Here is an 8,007-nt window from a genome sequence, read left to right on the forward strand (position 1 = left end):
AATAAAATAAAATAAAAGTTGTCAGAGAGTTGTGATATGTATGAGAATAATTATTTGGGGGGGGGTATTTGTTTTTTGGATCACTCACAGTGGTGCTCAGGGGTTATTCCTGGCTCTGTGCTCAGAAATCGCTCCTGGCAGGCTCTAGAAACCATATGGGATGCCGGGAACCGGGGTCCCTTTGTTGGCGCATGTAAGGCAAACGACCTATCGCTGTGCTATCGCTCAGGGCCCATATTTAATGATTTATGGAAAGTTATTCTACCCTTATTTTAGAGGCCTGATATTGAGTGAGTAATGGAATTCAGCATACTCCACAAAATTATTCCCTCTTAGTTTTAACTATGAATGATTAACTTTTTCTTCTTAAATAATTCTTTCTTAAAAACCACTTCTCTATCTTCTTGGTACATTTTTCACTTTTCCAATCTATAGACACACAAATACACATGTGCAAACAGACGCACTCCAACTTTCTTCCTTAGGAAAGGAAGAATATTTGGTAGGTATTTCTGGAGAATTAAAAAATACCACATCCAGCCCATATTTTAATGCTAACTTTCTTTTATTCCCAGTGAAGTCAGTGTGCTACAGTTATCTTCCCAGGGTGGAGTACTCTGCCTGAAGATAATTGTGATTCCTTTTTTTTCCTTCTTTTATTTTTTGTCCAGCTCACTTCCCTTAGTCATATCATGCCTACTTGAATGGACAAACTAGAACAAATTTAGATTTTTGACTACTTAAATAGGGTATAGCTATAACATATAAATATTTGCAACATATTGTATATGTATAATCATTAAATTATGTTAACTCATGAATCCTATAGAAATATCTGCATGGAGATTACAAATGTAGATCCAATAATGAGAGGTTGCCCTTTTATCTTATTTTATTTATATGAATTAATGAGTCTACTTTGTTAAGATAGTATTTATTTATTGATCTCCATGACTAAAAATAAAAATTTTAAAGCTAAATTTATGATTATCTTTATAGTAAAGAGAAATAAGAAACCAAATGAATAGACAAAGAAAGGATGGCAAAAGGAGATGGAGAGGTGAATATTCTGAGGCAAGTAAGTTTGATGATGTCAGTTGCATTGGTAAGAGGGGGAAGAAAAATGTTCATTGAAAAGTACTGGCATGAATTCCAAGGGATAAAATATTTATAAAAAGAAAACATGATAAGGCCATTTACTTATAATGGACTTCATTTGATTTGCTTTTGCTACTAGTTATTCTTTGCAGAATGTGTTGAGAATCAGAGTCCTTATAGAGTTTTCAGACTTTATCCATTCTTTCTTTCTTTCTTTTTCTCTTTCTTTCTTTCTTTTTCTTTCTTTCCTTCTTTCCTTTCTTTTTTCTTTCCTTCTTTCCTTCCTTCCTTCCTTCCTCCTTCCTTCCTTCCTTCCTTCCTTCCTTCCTTCCTTCCTTCCTTCCTTCCTTCCTTCCTTCCTTCCTTCGTCCTTCCTTCCTTCCTTCCTTCCTTCCTTCCTTTTATTCTTTCTTTTTGGTTTTTGGGCCACAACCAGTGGCTATGTACTCAGAAATCGCTCCTAGTAAATCCAACTATCCCTCCACCCCTCAATCCCATGCAGACCTCCCTCTATATTAAAACACTTCACCCTCAGTCCTTAATCTATTAGGCAACAAGATCGACCTCCTACCCCAACGAACCAGTACCCAGCACCCAAGAGAAGGGACACCCAGTCAAACCCACACCTCGTCCCGGGCAAGAAAAGACAGCCAACTCCCCTGCGGACTCATGCTGCGAGGCCCTCCCTACCAACTCCCCCTAACATGGACTGTTTCTTGAAACCGGACCTAGGTCCAAAAGTATCCCCAATGCAAGAACTCTTCCAAGACCTCCCTGCCGCAAATTTTTACCAACCTGAAGAAGGTCAGGGGGTGTGATAGGAAGATGCCTGGGAATCCACACATCACAAGAAAAACCCAAAAGACAATGGGAAAAACTGTACTTCCAACATAGGCATAAGACCTGTAATACACCACTTCGTTATCTGCTCTCCCCCAAATGTAAGGTAGTCTTTTGCACCACTTTGGTCCTTTAAAAACTTCGCTAACTCATTTTCGTTCTTTTTTTTTTTTCTCCTCTTAAATTTATTTATTTATTTTTTTAAATGTTGGTCCTATATATACATTTGTGAGCACATACGTTTTTATTTATTTTATTTTATTTTATTTTATTTTATTATTATTTTTTTTTATCATTTTTGGGTATGTGACCTGTGTCTGTTATCCCCTCTGTCCACCCCCAACCACACTGACAATACAATGTGGCTCCACCTCCCCCTGCAAAGACACACTAAATAATGGGGAAACCTTACATATAAAAAAAAGAGCTCTTATCTACTAGAGATAGGAACTCATAGTTGTTTACAATACAGGGGTATCTCCTACCGTGAAAATATGTCATGTGGAATCACTTAGACCTCAGATGATTAGATGCCATTCATCCAGCCTTGAACCCTGGATCCCAGACAAAGAATCGGCACAGCTCTTCACAACAGCTACAGGAAACAAACTCCATCCGGAACAGCCTTAATACTGCGGGGTCAACAACAAGGACCAGCTCTAACATGATATCCTGACAAAGAGGAAAATGTGAACAACTTGACCTTAGAGCAGATTAGCCTACCTTACCAGCTAACGACAAGACAAAACCAGAAGACTCGGCACCCTTTGGTAGGTCCAAAAGCCAAGATCGTGACTTACAGATGACTGGCTACTAGAACCACGACCAGACAGTATACATCTTGGGACCAATAAAAAAGCCCTAGTTTAGGGTTTGAACTATGACTTGCACAATAAGCATGATCCCCAGTCCCAAAGGTCTGACAGAGACAACTGCAACAGAATGGGCCTTCTGGAAGCACAAAGAAAGACGCTAACCTAGGTGCCATCCTAGGTTCAGTGCAAAGACCAAGGTCACCAACCACAGAAGATGGACTAAAACGACACTGAGGTAACAGAACCTCTAGAACCACAAAGACTGACCTCACCATAAGTCCTACCTCAGGATCTGTGCAGATACTGAGACCTCTAAACACAGAGCTCTGAGTGTATCACCCTGGACAGAACAGAAGTCTTCCACACACCAAAAAACACCACCTGGAGAATAAATGATCCTGAGCAAAGTCTGGAGCTGATCCCATGACAGTATACTCCAAGGACGGAGAAACCCCATATTTCTTAGGCCATGTGAATTCCTTTTCGAATGACCCCAATATTTACTGTGCCAGGGCAGGAGGGGAAAAAACAAAAATACAAAAAGCACAAAAACTTGGTATTTTATATATATGTATATATATGTGTGTGTATATATATATATATACATATATATCTTTTACCTTCATTTATTATTGTTATTATTATTTTTATTTACCTATCTATTTTGGTCGATTTCTCTGTTTGGTTGTGATTATTGAAATCGTCGTCCCCAATTATACTTATTTTTTTCTATTCTTTTCTTTTCCCTCGTTATGTGCTATGCCATGTTTCTTATTTCAAGACCATGGCGTGTTTTTGGTTTGTTTGTTTGTTTTTGTTTTGTTTTTTGTTTGTTTGTTTGTCTGTCTGTTTTGCTTTGTTTTTCGGCTGTTTTTTTGTGGTGCTTATCGATATAGCTGGAGTCCTCACTGGATAATTGACACTTTTTTTGGTACTGGTGGAGTGTTTCACCTTCTTTCTCTCCTTCATCTCCCAAATCGATGATGAGAGCCTCTAGAAGGATTCCACCCATTTTGGGAGTATTAGACTCTTACCCCAGTTTATTTATCTTCTCCTTTTCAGGCAAAACCACGCAACTTGAACTAGCTAGTCCTGCCTACAGTTAGAGGGGGAGATAAGGGAGGCATCAAGACCAAACAGGTGCAAGACTACTAAGTAGTGGGTTGGATACAGAGGGGACCACATATTCTAGCCGCCCTGGGGGTGAGGGAAGAGGAAATGGGAGGTAGGACAACAACGGAGGGGTAGGGAGGACAATTTGGGGATGGGAATCCCCCCTGATTTTATGTAAATATGTACCTAAAATGTAATTGTCAACAATATGTAAGACACTATGATCAAAATAAAAATTATATTAAAAAAAAAAGAAAGAAAAAAAAAAAAAAGAAATCGCTCCTAGCTTGGGGGACCATATGGGGGTAGTTCAAACCTCAGTCTGTCCTAGGTTAGTGCAATCAAGGGGGACGCCCTACCACTTGCTCCACCACTCCGGTCCCACCATCTTTTCATTTACATCTTCACCATGTTTGTCATCACCACCTTTATTTGTATTAGTATTGTTTAATACTGATGCCTTCCCCCCTGCTGCTGACCTATTTACCAATAACCAGAGCAAGAACCTCATTATGTTATGGTTTCCTTCCTCTCTACAATCCTATACTGAATCCTGCTATTAGTAGAAAATAGTTGTAAGTGAAAAAATTACTTGTAAGACTATCCCCATTCATTTTTACCCTGGTCACCCATTGAAATTCTACTTGTGATTCTTGAATCATAGCAACTTGAATTCCTTTCAAGTACAAGGCACAGAAAAAACCTGCCCCTGGGTGGAGGGTTAGGTGGGGGCATATGGTAGTGCAGCAGTGCTCCTGGACACAAGAGGTGTTGAACTGTAGGCATAAATGTGTTTAATAGAGAAAGCAACAAATCCAGGACAGATAAGCATAGGGAAGCAATAGAAAAGGTTTTCTGAGTGGCAGGTGGGGAGGGGTATGGAGGAAGGGTTATGTACAAATCAGACAGAAATTATGTACATTATGTAGAACATAGATACATAAATGGAAGAACTAATATGCAAAGAGAATTTGGACTTAGGCATATACCTAATTAACTATGACATTAAATTTCTATTTTTTTATCTAAAACACACTGTATTTTTCATTCATTAAAATTTTTAATCTCAGTAAGTTCTTATTACTTTTTATTTGTTTTAGTTTGGGGCCACAGCTAGCAGTGCTCAGGGATTACTTGTGGCTCTGTGCTTAGTTATCACTCCTGGGGGTGGTCAGAATCATATGAGATGCTGGAGATAGAACCTGGGTTGGTCACATGCAAGGCAAACATCCTACCACTGTATTATCGCTCTAGTGCCTGAACTAGTTTTTGTTTATAAATATCTTTTATTTAAAATTTAAAATAGTTTTTATTTATACTTAGAATAATATATCCTTACTTGCAGTATAGTATTCAAGGCAAACTTTATTCATTCACCAAAATCATACTTGTTGTAATAGAAAGTGTTTAATCTTTGCTCAAAAAGCAGTTATTAATGCTTCTTTGAACTTTGCTTGTTTTTTGTTCTTTTTTGGGATTATACAACATAGATTTTATATTATCATAATACTGACTTGTGTAATCTCAAGACTGGCCTTTTTTACAATAGAAAAATTAAATAGTTTGTCCTAGGAGAGAGTTCAGAGATGGCAAAAAGAATAGGGGGGCTGGAGAAATTAGTACAACAGGTCAGGCACTTATCTTGCATGTGGCTTGAGAGATAGCACAGCAGGAAGGGCACTTATCTTGCATGCAATTGGCCAGGGTTCATCCCACATGAATTGTCAGGTGTGATTCAGAAGCAGAGCACCTGAGCATTGCTGGGTATGGCCCAAAACCAAAACCCAAAGTTAAAAAAAGAAAAAAAATAATAAAATTCTTATAAGCATGTTAGAGTTGAATAGTTTCAGCATGATAGAAGGTTTTGAGATCAGGCAAATCAATTTTTCTATTATGATATTCAGAAGTGACAAGACACAGAGACAATGATGATAACTCATTGATTCCTAAACATTACAGACTGAAATTTCCTGGGAAATTTGTAAAAGTCCCCATACTCTGCTCTAGTTTCCCACTTTCTAATAAAATTGGTGTAGCTAAGAGTTTGATTCTGGTGTTAAGAGACTTTAAAGGTTTCACAAATGACTCCACTGTGAGCAAAGTAAGAAATCAAAATAATGTATCCCTTCATGGCGCAAACAGGATGCTCCTGGTTTACTTGTTTAATCTAGGTTTGTCTACATTGAGTTTGTTGCTTAAAGTCAGGCACTCATTTAAAGTATTTGATAGAATAAATAATTATTTATTTTTTCATATATTAAAAATAGAGAACCTGGAATCCCTTCCTTAGCTACTAAAATTAAAAAGATCCCTTGTTGACTCCTGTACTCTCTAAATTTGCTCTTGATTATTATTATTATATAATATTATTATATTATTAGATATGGAATGCCTATTCTAAGCCAAAACTACCATTGCTTCCCCACTAGGCCATACAGTGGAAACATGAGCTTGAAGATCAATAGAGTTTCAGACAAGCTGGCTAAAGGAATGCACTATTGAGTATGGTCCTCTACCTCTACCACAAAAAGAGAAGCAAAGAGAAAATTACAGATTAGAGAAATCAGGAATGTAGCTCACTGACTAGAATACATGCTGTATGAGACCCTGAATATTGTTCTTGGATACCAAAATAAATAAAAAAAATTTAAAAGATAAGTCTGTATATGTATGTACATCAGCCTACAACTATGTTATATTTATGTACTGTTTACATTAAATTATAAAAAAGGAAAAATACATACTGACATCTGACCTTAATGAGTCATTATAGATTTATTAATACTTTAAATATCTTGAAAAATAATATAAACATTTTTAGCTGCTGAATTGCTCAAAGATTATATATTGCATAGAAATTTCTTCAAAACAGAAAATAAAAAGTTAATGTTAAGATGATAGAACAAGATTATTTAGGTTTATAGTTGTTAAAGTTGGGTAAAAGGGGGGCCAGAGAGAAAGCATGAAGGTAAGGCATTTGCCTTGCATGCAGAAGGTCGGTGGTTCAAATCCCGGCCATATGGTCTCCCGAACCTGCCAGGAGTGATTTCTGAGCATAGTGCCAGGAGTAACTCCTGATAACTACCGGATGTGATCCAAAAAAAAAAATTGGGTAAAAGGTACACTTAATATACTGTCTACTTTTGTTTGAAACTTTCCATTATAAAATTTTTGTTTAAATAAAAAAGAATAGTTGGCTGAACCAAGTGAGAAAATACCACTGGGTAATCCCACTAAAAGTTTGCATGCCATAGACATTGACAGCACTGAAAAGATGCTTTGCCTTAAATCTTTTGTAGAGTTTAGATACCAACCCCTTTGAAAAATCTAATGAATTTAAAACTAGGTGGGGACCTAGTTTTAGACTTTAGAATCCTGCATATAATACCAGAAATAGAGAGATCCTTAAAACCTCTACATACAAATTCTATATCCATAACAATAAAACTTGAATCTAAAGTCATCACTAAAATCTAGATGGATTGTGTGTACATTCCTTTTACCTACAGAATGGGTGGAGTAAGATTTCTATTTTTATTTCTCTAAAAGGTGGGAATTTGGGTCACATCCATCAATGTTTGGGAATTACTCCTGGCTCTGTGGTTACTTCAGACAATGCTCTGGAGCATAAGGCAAAACATATGCAGTGCTGGGTATTCAACGATGGCAGTCTACAAGCAAAGTACACATCTTAACATTGGTACTTTTGTACTATTTCTTCAGATCCTGGAAAAGAAAAAAAATTTAGTGCAGCAAGTCAATGTTTTATTGAATGAAATTTACTTATGAAGATTCCAGGGAAGAAAAGTTAAATTGAGGAAACAAGTTTTAAAGAGCAAGCAAGCAAAGAGACAAAGAGATAAGCAAGAAAGATATATGTTCAAGAAAGACGATAAGATTGAAGAGCAAATCTGGCATAGGACTTTTTGTTTGTTTCTAAAAAGGTACTAATATAGCCCAGACACCCGCAGGCCCCTTCCCTTTCCTGTGTCCTCCTCCACCTCTGCCAGCACACCTATTACCCGTGGCCTCCTCCAACACCAGTAAGACCACTGGGAGTCACCCCAAAAAGCTCTAACACCCCAACTCTGCAAAACCCCCCATTTGGGAGGGACAAGAAATCAAGGGAAGAAATTTAAGT

This window comes from Suncus etruscus, chromosome 7, assembly GCF_024139225.1.
Source record: "Suncus etruscus isolate mSunEtr1 chromosome 7, mSunEtr1.pri.cur, whole genome shotgun sequence".
In the NCBI taxonomy this organism is placed as follows: Eukaryota; Metazoa; Chordata; class Mammalia; order Eulipotyphla; family Soricidae; genus Suncus; species Suncus etruscus.